Below are 17,640 nucleotides of genomic sequence, written 5' to 3'. Positions count from 1 at the left end.
ATGTGTTGTGGGGTTGTTAACCAATGTCATAAAACAACATGTGTACTACTGTTTCATGAGAAACTATTTGTTCTTTAAGCCTTCACCTGAAGTACAATAAAATAAAAGAAAAAAGAAAAAAAATTATGACTCTCCTGACCTATAATATAATAGCTTTACCTTTTTTTGAGCTTTCTAAAAATGAAATCATATGGCATGGATTTTTTTTGTGTGTCCATCTTTTTTTGCTCAATATTTCTGAGATTCATCTATGTTGTAACATGTAACAGAAATTTAGTTATTCTCTTTGCTGGATCATATTTCATTATATTAACATACCACAGATTATTATCCATTTTTGATAGGTATTTGAAGAGTTTCCATTTTTGAGCTATGACTATTCTTATACTTGTATGTGCATGAATATGTGTATGCATTTATTTTCTACATATATGAAGGGGTGGAAGTGCTAGATAATATGATATGCATATGTTCAAATTTAGTAAATGGTGCTAAACACTTTTACAAAATGATTTAACAAATGTGTATTCCCACCAGTAGTATATGTGATATCTAATTGCTGTACATCTTTATCAACACTTGACTTTGCTGGCCTTTTGCATTTTAGCCATCCTGATAGGTTTATAGTGTTATTTCATTATGTTGTATATGTGTGTGTATATGTGCACAATTCTATGAGTTTTTACACATGTATATGTTTGTTCAACTACAACCATAATCAGGGTACAGAACAGTTTCATCACCTCAGAAAACTTCCTGGACTTTACCAAAGAAGACATTCAAGTGGCTAAGAGACACATGAGGAAATGCTCATGATCATTAGCCACTAGAGAAATGCAAATCAATACTACAATAAGATACCATCTCACCCCAACAAGGCTGGCACTAATCCAAAAAACGCAAAATAATAAATGTTGGAGAGGTTGTGGAGAGATTGGAACATTTATGCAGTGCTGGCGGGAATGTAAAATGGTACAATCACTTCGGAAATCGGTTTGGCGCTTCCTTAAAAAGCTACAAATAGAAATACCACACGATCCAGCAATCCCACTCCTAGGAATATATCCTAGAGAAATAAGAGCCATCACACAAATAGACATACGCACACCCATGTTCATTGCAGCATTGTTCACAATAGCAAAAAGATGGAAACAACCTAGGTGCCAATCAACAGACGAATGGATAAACAAATTATGGTACATACATATAATGGAATATCACACAACGATAAAGAACTATAATGAATCTGCAAAACATCTCACAACATGGATGAATCTGGAGGACATTATGCTGAGTGAAATTTGTCAGTTACAAAAGGACAAATATTATATGAGACGACTATTATAAGAAGTCAAGAAAAGGTTTAAACACAGAAGAAAGCATTCTTTGATGGTTATGAGGGTGGGAAGGGAGGAAGAGGGGAATTCACTAACTAGATAGTAGACAAGGATCAACTTCGGTGAAGGGAAGGATAAACACTTTGAGGGCAGAGTAGCTGGGGCCGGGGACTGGGGACCATAGTTTCAGGGGACATCTATGTCAATTGGCATAACAAAGTTTATTAAGAAAATGTTCTGTATCCCACTTTGGTGAGTGTCGCCTGGGGTCTTAAAAGCTTGCAAGCGGCCATCTAAGATGCATCAATTGGTCCCATCTCACTTGGAGGAAAGGAGAATGAAAAAAATCAAAGACACAACAAAAATATTAGCCAAGAGACTAAAGGACCACATAAACCAGAGACTCCTCCAGCCTGAGACCGGAAGAGCTAGATGGTGCCCAGCTACCACCAATGACTGCCCTGACAGGGAACACAACAGAGAGTCCCAGACGGAGCAGGAGAAAAGTGTGGAGCAGAACTGAAATTCACATAAAAAGACCAGACTTAATGGTCTGACAGAGACTGGAGGAACCCCCAAAGCCATGACCCCCAGATGCTCTGTTGACCCAGAACTGAAACCATTCCCAACACCGACTCTTCAAAGATTAGACAGGAGTATAAAACCAAAAATAATGCATGTGAGGAGTGTGTTTCTTAGTTCAATCAGATACACCAAATGGGTGGCTACTTTCCAGAGTCAGAATGAGAAGGCAGGAAGGGACAGGAACTAACTGAATGGATACAGGGAACCCGGGTGGAAAGGGTGAGTGTGCTGTCACATTGTGAGGATTGCAACTAATGCCTCAAAACAATATGTGTATAAATTTTTACATGAGACATTAACATGAGCTGTAAAGCTTCACCTAAAGCACAATTAAAAAAAAAGAAAGAAAACTCCTTCCTTTTATCCCTTTGTAGTCACAACCTTTCCTTCCCCCACCCCTAATCACTGACAATCACTGATCTGTTCTCTGTCCCTATAATTATGACTTTTACAAAATGCCATATGAATGGAATCATACAGTACATAATCTTTTGAGCCTAGCTTTTTTTTCACAAAGCATAATGCCTTTGAGATCCATCCATTTAATGACATGTATCAATACTTTGTTCCTTTTTATAGGTGAGTGGTATACCATTGTATACAGTTTATCACTAATTTGTCTAATCTGTTCCCTTGTTGTTGTTATTAGGTGCTCTTGAGTCAGTTCCACCCCATAGCGACCCTATGTATAACAGAATGAAACACTACCTGGTCCTGTGCCATCCTCACAATTGTTATGTTTGAGCCCATTGTTGCAGCCACTGTGTCAATCCATCTCTTTGAGGGTCTTCCTCTTTTCACTGACCCTCTACTTTACCAAGCATGATGTCCTTCTCTAGGGACTGGTCCCTCTTTATAACATGTCCAAATTAAGGGAGATGAAGTCTCAGTATAGGGCTAATTATTCCTCTGTACTTAAGCAAAATCTTCCTCTACCCAGTATGCCACAAATTAAGTTTTTCCAGACCACCTGGTGGGAACAAGGACTATACTTGGCCCTGTGTGAGTACTGTGTGAGTACCTTAATCCTTTCAGATGGTTCTTTCCCACCCTAATCCTTTCAGATGGTTCTTTTCCTGGTGTTGGGTAGTTTCCTATTGTTGTAGGTGCCACTGAGTGACCCCATGTGACAAAGTAGAACTGTACCCATAGAGTTTTCTAGGTTGTAATCTTTACAGGAACAAATCACCAGGTCTTTCTCCCTTGGAGCCACTGGGTGGGTTCAAACTGCCAACCTTTCAGTTAGCAGCCATGCACGTAACAATTGTGCCACGAGGGCTCGTAGGGCTTGTACTATACGTGGTCTAATCAGTACTCTGTGGTGCAGTGGTTAAGAGCTTGGTTGCTAACCAAAAGGCTGCCAGTTCGAATCCACCAGCTTCTCCTTGGAAACCCTGTGGGGCAGTTCTACTGTGTCCTATAGGGTCGCTATGAGTCAGAATCAACTTGACGGCAACAAGTTTGGTTTTTAGTTTGGTAATCAGTACTCTAAGATGTCACTTTGAGGACTAAGATGCACCTGACCCAAGCCATGGTATTTTCAGTCACCTCATATGCATGCAAAAGCTGGGCAATGAATAAGGAAGCCTGAAGAAAAAATTATACCTTTTAATTATGGTGTTGGCAAAGAATTTTGAATATAGTACGAACTGCCAGAAGAATGAACAAATCTGTCTTGGAAGACGTACATCCAGAATGCTCCTTTGAAGTAAGGATGGCAAGACTATGTCTCACTTACTTTGGACATGTTTTCAGGAGGAATCAGTCCCCTGGAGAAGGACACCATGCTTGGTAAAGTAAAGGGTCGGTGAAATTTCAAAGAGGAAGCCTCTCAAAGAGATGGATTGATACAGTGGTTGCAACAATGGGTTCGGATATCGCAACGATTGTGAGGATGGTGCAGGGCTGGGCAGTGTTTTGTTCTGTTGTACATAGGGTCACTATGAGTCAGAACCAACTCGACGGCACCTAACAACAACAATCAGTACTCCACTGAAAAATCAAGGAGGGCGCTCTGCAGATTTCTGTATCTCGAGTTCTCGCTTTGTGAATCTCTCTCTGCTCCAGTACTCTGTCCTGTGAACTCTAGATACTTTAGTCTCCCTGAACTCTAAACTGTGTCTCCTCAACTCAGGGGGTTTGCAGTGTTCTGCCTAGGTTGCTGCTTCACGTGCCTCAGCCTGGAAACTCTTTCCAAGCAGTAACCTGGAGCAATCACAGGGTTCACTTCATTTGTTTCCTGTCTCTCAAGGACTGGTGTCCTCTGTGACTTCATATCTATTGTCTTGAAAACTGTTGTTTCACATAATTATTTCTCTTTTATTTAATTGTTTCAGGTGTGAGGGTAAATCCAGTCCCTGTTACTCCATCTTGGTCAGAAGAAATGTCATAATTTGCATTCTTTATTACTGGCAAGTTTGAATATCTTATACGCCTGTTGGCCATAATATTTCTTACTATGTGAAATGGCAGTTTATGTGCTTTGCACAATTTCCTATTACAGTAATTTGCCATTTCTTATTATTTTAGAAGATTTCTTTCTCCATTAAAGATATCAAACCCTTGTCTGTTGTATATGTTGTAAATATTTTTATTCAATTGGTATTTGCTTTTCATTTTGATTTATTTCATTTCTGCAATACAACTGCTATTGTATTTTTGTTTATTGATTCTGTCATTGTATAATGTACCAATATTATACACACACTTATACTGTCTTCTAATTATTTTATGATTTCTCCTGAAATCATAAGAAATCATAAAGAAGTAAAAAATCAGAATCCAGTTTTCTGGAAAGGCTACAGCCCAGAGCATTTTTCATGGCATTTTAAAACAAATGCCTTTCATTTCTTCATATTAACTTGCTACTATTCCCCAAGACAAAGGGCTGGGACTTGGGTCAAATGGGCTGAAATAATCTAGATACCCACATAGCTTTTGTTTTCAATGAGAGTGGCACAGTCTTCCCCACAGTTGGACTACAGCTAGGGAACATGCTAATGGGCCTTCCTGGAAGAATGGGCTTGGCAGACTGAGACTGAAGGCTCAGCTAGCTCAGCTGAGAATCTCAATCTGGGCTGGCACTGTGATCCATGGAAGTGTAGCAGTAGTTGAGTGATCATTTCTAATAGGAATGAGTGTGTAGTTAAAAAGCACAGTGAAAAATCGCTCCTATTGTCAAATAAAAAATACAGCTGGCGTGACAGAGAAGTTTTATTCAGAAAGAAAAGGTGGAAAGAAAAAGGGACTATTGCAATAGTGGGGGAGGGAGACTATTAAAATAGGGAGAATGCTCCTACCATAAGATCAAAAAGTGTCTCAAGAGTTAGGGAAAAAAGGCTTTTTCTTTTATAGAGACTAAAGTAAATAAGACTAGAAAAAACCCAGGTGTGGGGAAGTGAGATGATTTATGCCTAGGCCAGCCTGTTCTCCAGGAGGGACCCTTAATGAGGGATTTGTATGTTGCCTCAGGCTGAAGGTGGGCCAAAGTTCAGGGAAATCAGTTACTCATTTATGAGGCAAGGAAGGGGAATTTAGAGGGTCTGTGTCTGGCCTTGTCGTAGGTAAACAAGGGGCATCCATGAATCTTATCAAAGTCATATGGGTAAGGGTGGTTATTTGTAGTAAGCCATTTCCCCGTACACAAAAGTTGGGGGGATTTCTTTAACCATTGCTGTTTTCCAGGATCACAGGGCTCAGGTAAAATTCAACATTGTCAGTATCACAGACTCTTTAACTGTTATTGTCTTAAGACCACGTTTCATGTTCAGTTCCACAGCCTACATTCTCTTTTCTCTCTTGCCAGAGATGCCACATTTTCCTCCAACCTCCAGTTCCCTCTCCTCTTTAGAGTTGTTTCCACTTTTACCTATTTCTCCCCACCTCCACTTGTCACAGTCCCCTACCAATTTTAAGTATTTTACTGATAACACCTACTAAGATGAAGTCCCTGGGTAGTGTAAAGGGTTAATGCACTTGACTGCTATCCAAGAGGTTGGAGATTTGAGTCTACCCAGAGGCATCTTGGAACAGAGTCCTGGTGATCTATTTCTGAAAAATCAGCCATTGAAAACCCTATGAAGCACAGTTCTACTCTAACACATATGGGTTGCGATGAGACATAACTGACTTGATGGTAACTGGTTACCTATTAAGATACAGAGAAGAAATGGGTTCAGAAAAATACTTTGAAGGAATTTTCAAAGTTTACAGATTTCTTATGGTCATAGTTCCTGGTCTGTATTTTGATTTCCTTCTATATCACTTATCTCTTGCCACAATAATTCTGTGTAGCAATGCACTCCACAATTTGGTACATTAAATTGTGGGTGGGGTGGGCAGTTTTTCTGTTCTCAGTTGGGCTCACTATTACGTCTATAGTCAGATGCATGTTGGCGAGGCAGTTCTGATCTTTTGGTTAGGCTCTGGGGGTTGGCCGATTATCAACTTATCAAGGATAGCCCCAGTTGGGACGACATGTCCACATGTTGAGACAACATATCCACGTATTTGATCCACATGTCAATATGTCTCATTTTACAGCAGGCTCCGTTCTCATGGCAAAGGCCAAAGAGCGAGAAAGCTAGCAGAAACAACAAACACTTACCCATGTTCCAGCCTGTTTCACATTTGCTAAAATCCCATTGACCAGAGCAAGACATATGGCTGACTCTAGAGCCAAGGGGTGGGGCAGAACATCCTATCCAGAGTGGGAGGATATTACAGAGGTACAGGGTAAAGGGCATGGATAAAGGGGGAGATGAAGAATTGGTATCATATCACACCTTGTAATAATGCCAACTCTCCTATTTTATGCCTGAATAAGAGCTAAACAAGCCTCTCTCTTCCTATAGACTTTGTTTCTTCTATGGGCCATTCTGATCCCTTTCTGCTAGAAGGCCCCTGTCAGAGCACATAGCCTTAAAGAGACAATCAGGGTGGAACAATAGTGAAAGCCAGTTCCATTCAATTCAAGGCAACCTTTAACTCAAGTGAATAATTTGCATTTGCAAGGCCTTCCAGCCACAGAATCATCTCTATGGCAATTAATAACAAAAACTCCTAACTCAAGAATCCATGGGGTGATGCAAACTGGACTACTAACAGAAAGGTCGTCAAAGGAACTCAGAGGAGCCTTGGAAGAAAGGCCTGGTCATCTGCTTCCAAAAGGTAACAGTCATGAAAACCCTGTGGAGCACATTTCTACTCTGACACATGGGGTCCTCATGAATCGGAATCAGCTCAACAGCAACTGCTTTGTTCTTAACACTGGGTACTCATCATAATCACTAGGAGATTTTTTTTTTTGAAAATACAGATCCCTAGTTGCACTACCCAGAAGCACTGGTTCAATTGGGCTGTCTATGGGGCTTGGAAATGTTTATTTTGAAAAGGCTTCCCCAGTGAATCTGTAGTACACCCAAGTTAAGAATCACTGGTTGTCTTAGGCTGGGTTCTCTAGAGAAGCAAAACCAGTGAAGCGTATATATATATATGTATATATATATATATATATATATATATATATATATATAAAGAGAGAGAGTGATTTATATCAAGGAAATGGCTCACGCAGTTGTAGAGGCTGTAAGTACCAAGTGTGTGGGTCAGGCTGGAGGCTTCTGCTGACTCATGTAGCTGCAGGGGCTGGCAAACCCAAGATCGGCAGGTCAGACAACAGACCTCTGGCTCACAGGACGTGGAGGCCGACAAATCCCAAGATCAGTAGGTAAGCTGCTAGCTCAAATCCTAAGAACCAGAGGTCAGATGAACAGGAGCAAGATGCAGGATCCAGAGTGAGCAAAAAGCCCACAAGCCTTGCCAGAAAGTCCACCTATATTGGATACAGGCCGTACCCCCAAGGAAACTCCCTTTCAACTGATTGGCTACTCAGAGCAGATTCCATGATGGAGGTGATCACATTATATCAGATCTCATTGTGGAGGTGATTACATCATTCTATGACTGCCAAACTACATCATAACTGCCAAACCACTGAGAATCATGGCCCAGCCAAGTTGGCACACAACCTTAACAATCTCATTGCTTGAAGATATTTCTTCACTGACCTCATGCTTATTGATTTGGTTTGCTCTGATAATGTGCTCATTCATTCATTCAGCAAATATTGGGGCACTTACAAAGGAAGAATTTCAGTAGGGGCCTGGCAAAGTTTGTCTGCAGAAAAACAAAATATAATGTCATAACCTTTACTTTTAAACATTGTAGCAGCTCTTCAACAACTGCCTTACATGTTTCTAGGTTTTGATATATTCTGTGGATCTTAGTTCCTTTCTTTAAATACATAATGCCTATCAATTGTCTAAATTTAACTTTAGTAGTCCCTCAAATTGACTGGACAGCAACGGCAGTGGGAGTCCCTGCTAGATGTAAGACATCAGTGAAGCATAAATCTTACCACAAATACCCAGTAACAACTGAAGATCTCAAGAAATTAAAGTAATGCATCCATAAGAAGAGCTAACTGGCTGGGATATTCTGACTTAGGGAAAAGATGCCTATTGATTAGTTGCATGTCTTTTGACAAGGAAGTGTAAACTAGGACTGTATCTCTCACTTCCCTTTTACTTGGCCATTTGATGTGTTGGTCACTTGAATGTGGAGTTAGTAATAATAACTAAAATTTAAAAGTATTTATGTAGCATTCCTATGTGCCAGAATTGACACAACAGCAATAAGTATGGTACAGGTATGTGCCAGAAAGGAGCCCTGGTGGCACAGTGGTTAAAGCACTTGGCTGCTAACCGAAAGGTTGGCAGTTCAAACTCATCAGCTGTTCTGTGGGAGAAAGCTGTGGCTGTTGCCTTCCATAAAGATTCCAGTGTTTGAAACTGCCCCTATGGGGCAGTTCTACTCTGTCCTATAGGGTTGGTATGAGTCAGAATCAACTTGATGGCAAAGGGTATGTGCCAGAAGCCTAACATACATTCTTATTTAAATTTCACAACTTCTCTGTGAGCTGGGAGCTATTATTACACAAACTTTACAGATGAGGAATTTAATGCTCAATAATTTGCCTAAGATTCCATGAATAGTAAAAGGCAAAAATAGAACATAATCACTGAGCTCACTTACGGAGAAGCTCATACCTTTATTAACTATTTGACTACATTCCCTTCTATTCCTTAGTTGTGGCCCCACCTCCCATCCCATCATCAGCCCCAAGTTTTGAGATCATTCCTAATGATCCAGAAAGTAATTGTAGATATGAACGGGTGTTTGATAGTAAGTACTTAAGCAGAAAAATAAATTTTTATAAGGATATTAATTGTTAATTAATAGTTTTTATAATTTATATTATATAGTACTATCATAATTTGAAGCCCTGATGGCACAGTGATTAATGGCTTGGCTGCTAACCAAAAGGTCGGCAGTTCGAATCCAGCAGACACTCCTTGGAAACCCTATGGAGCAGTTCTACTTTGTACTATAGGGTCGCTATGAGTCAGAATTGACTCGATGGCAACAGATGTGCTATCACAATCTATTAATATCACAACCTTTAATATAATTAATACTTACTGCTAAGAACTTATTTTGTATCAAACATTTTAAATGTAATAATTCACTTAATCTTCACCATAATCTTATAACATGGGGCCTAATATTATCTCCCTTTTAGAGATGAAGAAACAAAGACTTAGAGAGAGAGTGAACTTTCACAAGGTCACATAGCAAGTAATGAAGACCCACATCCAAGCAATCTATTGTTACAGTCCATGATTTGAACTACTGCAGAATACTGCTTCAGAATACTGAGGTGTCTTTGAGATTCCAAGGACAAGAACATAACTGGAGTGAGTGTAGGAAAAAACTGGAAGAAGAAGCTAGAATATCATAAAGGTATTTTCACCCTTGCTCTGTCCCTCTTCATTATTTCTCCCTCTGAAAACTACCTTCCTTAGCTCCTCAATCCACAAGGAGACACATGGCCACCAACAGTTCCAATGTTGTATTTTTAACAGGTAGAAGCTCCAGAAAAAGAATGGCCTGGGTCATTCAGGCCCAAGTCTGGAAACCCAGCTTGGCTTAGGTGTCCCTCTTGTCCTGTTAACTGTGGTAAGGCAAGGTCACACTGTCACAAGATGGCACATGGCCACACTTACTGATAATATGCTCATTCATACATTCAGCAAATATTTTGGGGGTACCTACTAAGGTTGAGTTTCAGTAAAGGCCTTGCAAAGTTTGTGTAAAATGGTAGTAGTAGCATCAGAATATGTCTAACATCATGAGGAATAATGAGAATCACCAGCAGCCCAAAGCTGATCCCTGTGAGGTGGAGGTCAGACATACTTCTATTCTCCAACCTTTTTACCAATTCTAACACCAGCCATCCTCCCCACTGCACTCTGCTTCTCTGCTGGGTTTGATAATCCATTGCAATGGCCACAGAGAACATGTAGACCATACTTACAGTTAAGTGGTTTATTAAGGTGGCAGCAGGGTATAACTCAGGATCAGGATCATCAAGCTACAACTCAGGATCAGGAAGCATGTAGGCAAAGTATGGAAGGCTCCCCCGAAGCAGAGAGCACATCCCTTCCTTCTTCAGTGCAGGACAGCTCTCTCAGCTCCTCTAGGCTGTGCAAGTAAGCAGGCCCTTCTCTCTGCTGTGCATGCCCCCTCTCAGCTGTGCAGACCTCCTCCCGGTCCCCTGAGGACAGGCTCCTCTCAACCCCTCAGGACAGGCCTCCTTTTGGCTGTGCACACCCTCTCTCAGCCATGCAAGGCCCTCTGCCTTCGGCCTCTCCATTGCTAACTGACCCAGTTTATAGCCAGTGTAGCAGTTTTGCTCAGCTCTCTCAGCTGCATTCCTAGCAGCAGGTTTTTGTTGTTGCTGCTGACTCTACCACAGGGCCCCTTCTGGGCCTCTTGCTGTCTTCAACGTTATAGCCCTTGACTGATGTTATAGCTCTTTTAGGAGACTCCTTGCCTGTTCTCTCTCTCTGCTTCTCTCTTCTTGCCTTTTCTCTTTTCTGCTTCCTTCTTCCTTCTCTTTCCGTCTGCCAATCTCTGTGGGGTTGTCTGCATATATAAGCAAACTCCTGGTCAATTTCAAGGCATGTTCCTCCCACCAGGGTCACAAACTGATGAATAACCTCTCGTTAGGCCTAAGTCACTTAATTTGCATAGTAGGCTATAGTCGCTCATTTGCATAAGTATATTGACCAATCCCTTGAAGGTGTGTAAAATAGATCAATCACAGAGCAGGCTGCAGCCCAGGGCTGGACAAAAAGTATCAAACCATCAAGTTGTTTACAGCTTACCCAGGAAATGTCAATCAACCTGGAGAAAAGTAACAAACCCTCTGGGGTAGAAAACTAGGGCAAACTAACTCCTTAGGGCTTAGGGGAATAATCTCTCAAGCTGTTTTTCCGAAGAACCAAGGCGAAAGGCCACATAAAGGAACTCATTTCACCACAGTCTGTTAGCAGAGAAATGAAATACAAGGTCATAACATTTATTTTTAAACACTATAACAGCTCTTCAACACCTGCCTTATAGGTTTCTAAGTTTTCATTTACTTTGTAGATCTTAGTTCCTCTCTTTAAATACATAATGCCTGTCAATTGGTTAAAATTAACTTTAGTAGCCCCCCGCTGGATTTAAGATGTCATTGAAACAAAAATCTTATTACAAACACCCAGTAACAATCAAACATCTCAACAAATTAAAGTAATGTAAAAAGAACAAACTGTGGCTGGGGCACATATGTATGAGGGAAAGGCAATTCTTAGAAAAGGGGTTGTTGAACAGAAAACCCAAAAGATGCACACTATAGAGCCTTCTGAAAAGATAAAGAGTGTTGGGGATTATTGATTTTTAAATATCATTTTGTAGGCTTTAGTTATTTCCAGGACATTTTAATATATTTTTGAAATGATTATGTTATTTAATCAGTACATTTAAACTTATACTTCGGGTTCCTTCTTGCTCTCAAGCTCTCAGGAATGTCTAAAAACATAATTGTCTAACTTTATTTAGGTCCACTATCCAGTCTTATTCACATTTTAAATCTGTATTAACAGCCTCAAATACTTTTGAGAAGAAAACAAGGATGCATTTCAAAAAATTAAGACTATTACATAGTTTAATCTCATTTTATCAGATGTGAAATTTTGTATAAGTGTTTTTATACTAGTAGATATATGAACGTTATAGAAAAATATAAAATCTAGATAAGCTAAAAAATAAAATTCTCCAATATCTCACAATGCAGCAGTAATGTTCTTTCAGAATTTTTACTATAACTTACTCTTTCTTTTTGTTTGTGATTTAGAAGTTTTATTTAAATTTTTCATAATTAGCTGTATGTTTAAAATATGTATTTCCTATGCATTTTAGAGATTAGATCCTTGTCGTATATGTCATTGCCAAAAATTTATTCCCAGTCTGTAGGTTCTCTTTTAAATCTTTTGGTGAAGTCTTTTGATGAGCATAAGTGTTTAATTTTTAGAAGCTTCCAGTTACCTAGTTTATCTTCTGGTGCTTGTGCATTGTTAGTTATGGTTTGTATTGTATTTATGCCGTGTATTAGGGCCCCCAGCATTATCCCTATTTTTTCTTCAATGATATTTAACGTTTTAGGTTTTATATTTAGGACTTTGATCCATTTTGAGTTAGTTTTTGTATATGGTGTGAGGTATGAGTCCTGTTTCATTTTTTTACAGATGGACATCCAGTTTTGCCAGCACCATTTGTTAAAAAGACTGTCTTTTCCCCATTTAATGGACTTTGGTTCATTGCCAAAGATAAGTTGACCGTAGGTGGATGGATTTATGTCTGGATTGTCAATGCTGTTCCATTGGTCTATGTGTCTGTTGTTGTACCAGTACTAGGCTGTTTTTACTACGGTAGCTGTATAGTAGATTCTGAGATCAGGTAGTGTGAGACTTCCTACTTTGTTCTTTTTTCTTTTTCTTTGCTTATCCAGGGCCTCTTTCCTTTCCATATAAAGTTGGTGATTAGTTTTTCCATCTCATTAAAGAATACTGTTGGCATTTGGATAGGGATTGCATTATATCTGTAGATCACATTGAGTAGGATTGACATTTTCACAATGTTGAGTCTTCCTATCCATGAACATGGTATGTTTTTCCATTTATGTAGATCTCTTGGTTTCTTGCGGTAGTGATTTGTAGTTTTCTTTGTATAGGTCTTTTACATCCCTGGTTAGATTTATTCCTAAGCATTTTATCTTTTTAGGGGCTATTATAAATGGTACTGTTTTGCTGGTTTCCTTTTCAAAGTCCTCTTTGTTGGTGTATAGGAATCCAACTGACATTTGTATGTTGATCTTGTATCCTGCTACTCTGCTGAATCTTTCTGCTAGCTTTAGTAGTTTTCTTGTGGAATATTTGGGGTTCTCTATGTATGAAATCATAACATCTGCAAACAGGGATAGTTTTTACTTCTTCCTTTTCAATTTGGATGTCCTTTATTTCTTTTTTCTTGTCTTATTCCTCTAGCTAGGATTTCCAGCACAATGTTAAACAGGAACAGTGACAAAGGATACCCTTGTCTTGCTCCCATTCTCAGGGGGAGTGCTTTCAGCCTCTCTCCATTGAGAATGATGTTGACTGTTGGTTTTGTATAGATGCCCTTTATTATGTTGAGAAATTTCTCTTCTATTCCTATTTTATTGAGAGTTTTTATTAGGAATGGGTGTCAGACTTTATCGAATGCCTTCTCTGCATTGATTGAGATGATCATGTGATTCTTTTCTTTTGTTTTATTTATGTTGTGGATGATGTTGATTGATTTTCTAATGTTGAACCATTCTTGCATACCTGGTATGAATCCCACTTGGTCATGGTGTCTTATTTTATTGATATGATGCTGAATTCTACTGGATAGAATTTTGTTGAGAATTTTTGCATCTATATTCATGAGAGATATTGATCTGTAATTTTCTTTTTTTGTGGTGTCTTTGCCTGGTGTTGGTATCAGGGTAATGCTGGCTTCATAGAATGAATTTGGAAGTATTCCTGTCTTTTCTATGCTCTGGAATAGTTTGAGTAGTACTGGTGTAGGCTCTACTCTGAATGTTTGACAGAATTCTCCAGTCAAGCCATCCGGGCCAAGCCTTTTTTTTTTTTTTTTTTGGTAGTTTTTTTAATTACCTCTTCAATCTCTTCTCTTGTTATGGGCCTGTTCAGATTTTCTATCTCAGTTTGTCTTAATTTAGGTAGGTAGTATGTTTCTAGAAATTTGTTCATATCTTCTACATTCTCAAATTTGTTGGAGTACAATTTTTCATAGTATTCTGTTATGAACCTTCTTATTTCAGTTGGGTCTGTTGTAATGTCCCCCATCTCCTTTCTCATTTGAGATACTAGCTCTCTCTCCTATTTTTATTTTGTCAGTTTGGCCAATAGTCTATTGTTTTTGTTGATCTTTTCAAAAATCTTTCTTTTTTTTTCCTGTTCTCTATTTCATTTGTTTCTGCTCTAATATTTATTACTTCCTTTCTTCCGGTGGCTGTGAGCTTCTTTTGCTGTTCTCTTTCTATTTGTTCTAGTTATAGGGCTAACGTTTTGCTGTGTGTGTCTATTGCTATAAATTGACCTCTGAACACTATCTTTACTGTGTCCCACAGATTTGGTATGATGTGTTTTCATTCTCATTTGATTCTAGCACTTTTTTGATTCCTTCTTTGAGTTATTCTATTACCCAGTTGTTTTTAAGCAAGGTGCTATTCAGTTTCTGTGTATTTGATTTTTTTCCTTGCTCTTCCTGTTATTGATTTCTACTTTTGTGGCATTGTGATCAGAGAGAATGCTTTGTATTATTTCAGTGTTTTGCATTTTATTGAGGGTTGCTTTGTGGCCTAAAATGTGGTGAATTCTTGAGAATGTTCCATGTATGTTGGAAAAGAATGCATGATTTGCTGCTGTTGGGTGGAGTGTTCTATATATGTCTATGAGGTCAAGTTGGTTGATGTGGCCTTTAGATCTTCTGTATCTTTGTTGAGTTTGTTTCTAAATGTTCTGTCCTTTACCAAGAGTGATGTGTTGAAGTCTCCTACTATTACTGCGGAAACTGTCAATTTCTCTTTTCAGTGCTGTTAGTTTGTTTTACATATTTTGGAGCCCTGTCATTGTGTCTTAGTTTTCTAGTGCCCCTATAACAGAAATACCAAAAGTGGATGGCTTTAACAAAGAGAAATTTGTTCACTCACGTACTAGGAGGATAGAAGTCCAAACTCAGGATGCCAGCACCAGAGGAAGGCTCTCTCTCCATCAGCTCTGGGGGAAAATCTTCGTCATCAATCTTCTCCTGGTCAGGTAGCTTCTCAGAGCAGAGACCCTGGGTCCAAAAGATGCACTCGCTCCCAGCTCTTCTTTCTTGGTAGTAGGAGGTCCCTCTCCTCTCTGCTTGATTCTCTCCTTTATATCTCAGAAGAGATTTACTCAAGATACAATCTAATCCTATAAATTGAGTCCTGCCTCATTAACATAACAGCCTCTAATCCTACCTCATTAACATCGTAAAGGGTAGGATTTACAACACATAGGATAGTTACATCAGGTGACAAAATGGAGAACAACCACACAATACTGGAAATCATGGTCTAGCCAAGTTGACATACATTTTGGGGGGACACAATTCAATCCATGACATTCCACCCTTTGGCCCACAAAAATTTATGTCCATAAAACACCTTCACCCTATCATATCATTTCAAAAGTCATAAATCAACTCCAAGTCCAAATTCCATCCTGGGGCAAAATTCTTCTTCATCTGTGAATTCTAGAATACAAGTCATCTGCTTCAAAAGTACAGTGGTGGAAGAGGCACAAGGTAGACATTTCCATTACAAATAGGAGAAATTGGAGGGAAAGAAAGGTTAACAGAAGCCAAGCAAGTCAGCAGAACACATTACATTAGATCTCAAGGCTTGAAAATAATCCTCCGTTCTCTGAGAACATTTAGACAATGGCCCTGTCATCCAGACTCTGAGTGTTGGCCACACTCTCCATATTCTGTGTGGATGCTTCTCAGCTCTGGGCTTCAGCTCTGCCTTCCAAGCCCCCTGGAACAGTAATTCTGCTCCCTCAGCTTTGGGCAGCCCCATTCTCCTAGTTCATCTGAGTGGCAACCCTACTTCCTCTGCCCTGGCAGGCCCCATTCCTCTGCCACCTGGGCATGGCAGTCCTGCCCCCTCAGCTTTGGGCAGTGGATCTGGTCCCATCCTGCTGACACTTGTGAATGGCAGCCCCACACTCCCGAACAGAGTTGGTAAAGATCTGACTCTTTGAAAACTAGGAGGTTGTGACCCCATTCTTTGAAATCCCAGAGGCCATGGCTCCACTCTTTGAGACCCCAGAGGTCATGGTCCTACCCTTTCAGATTGAGGTAGCTCTGCTTCCTGGTTCCTTGGCCTCTCGGGCACACGGGCCTCACCGCCCACTTCTGCCATTCTGGGACAAGTGTTCCAAAGCTCTTTATCTCCACTGATAAGTGCCTGGAGGCACCCTACTCTGCCAGTAAACTTCAGCCAGAAGGAACTCAAACCTCTTGCTCTGTGGATCGGCAAGCCTAGCTCCACCGATAAATGCCTAGAGGCACCCTTCTCTGCCAGGAAGCCTTCTGCACAAAGACACTCAGCTTTCTCACTCTATAGTTCAGGTTGAGTGCTGTCTCACTTTGGTCTCCTGGTTCTGCTGCTGCCATTTCTCTGCTATTGCTTCTCACCATCTGCACTGTCTCCAGTGTAACAGCTCTCCTAAATTCCTTCTGATCCCTCACCAGAATTGTCTTTGATGTCCATAATTCCATCAAGAGTCTCTTCAAGACAATCTAGGTTTTCACTATTAGGCACTTTAAAACTTCCAGCCTCTACTCATTCACAGTTTTAAAACTGATTCCACATTTTAGGTATCTGTTAGAGCAGCACCCCACTCCCAGTACCAAATTCTGTCTTAGTTTTCTAGTGCTGTTATAACCGAAATACCACAAATGGATGGCCTTTAACAAAGAGAAATTTATTCTCTCACAGTCTAGGAGGCTAGAAGTCCAAATTCAGGGTACCAACACTGGGGGAAGGCTTTCTCTTTATTCTGGCTCTGTGGGATGGTCCTTGTCATCAAACTTCACCTGGTGTAGAAGCTTCTCAGTGCAGGGACCTCGAGTCCAAAGGATGCACTCCCTCCCGACTCTTCTTTCTTGGTGATAGGAGGACCCTCTCCTCTCTGCTTGATTCTCTATTTTATATTTCAAAAGAGAGTGACTCAAGATACAATCTAATCCTATAAATTGAGTCCTGCCTCATTAACATAATAGCCTCTAATCCTGCCTCATTAACATCATAGAGGGTAGGATTTACAACACATAAGATAATAACTCAGATCACAAAATGGAGGACAACTGCACAATACTGGGAGTCATGGCCTAGCCAAGTTGATGCACACTTTTTGGGGACACAATTCAATCCATGACACATTAGGTGCATAGATATTTATCAAGGTTATGCCTTCTTGATGGATTGTCCCTTTAATCATTATGTAATATCCTTCTTTGTCTTTCATGGTTGATTTTGCCTTAAAATTTATTTTACCTGGGATTTGTATTGCCACTCCTGTCCTTTTTTGGATACTGTTTGCTTTATATTATTTTTTCCTTTTTTTAATTTTTAATATATTTATGTCTTTGTGTGTAAGGAGTATCTCTTATAGGCAGTATATTGATGGGT

This window comes from Trichechus manatus, unplaced genomic scaffold (assembly GCF_000243295.1).
Source record: "Trichechus manatus latirostris isolate Lorelei unplaced genomic scaffold, TriManLat1.0 scaffold00046, whole genome shotgun sequence".
Lineage (NCBI taxonomy): Eukaryota > Metazoa > Chordata > Mammalia > Sirenia > Trichechidae > Trichechus > Trichechus manatus.
The sequence above is the reverse complement of the archived record's forward strand: the minus strand, read 5'-3'. Positions refer to the sequence as shown.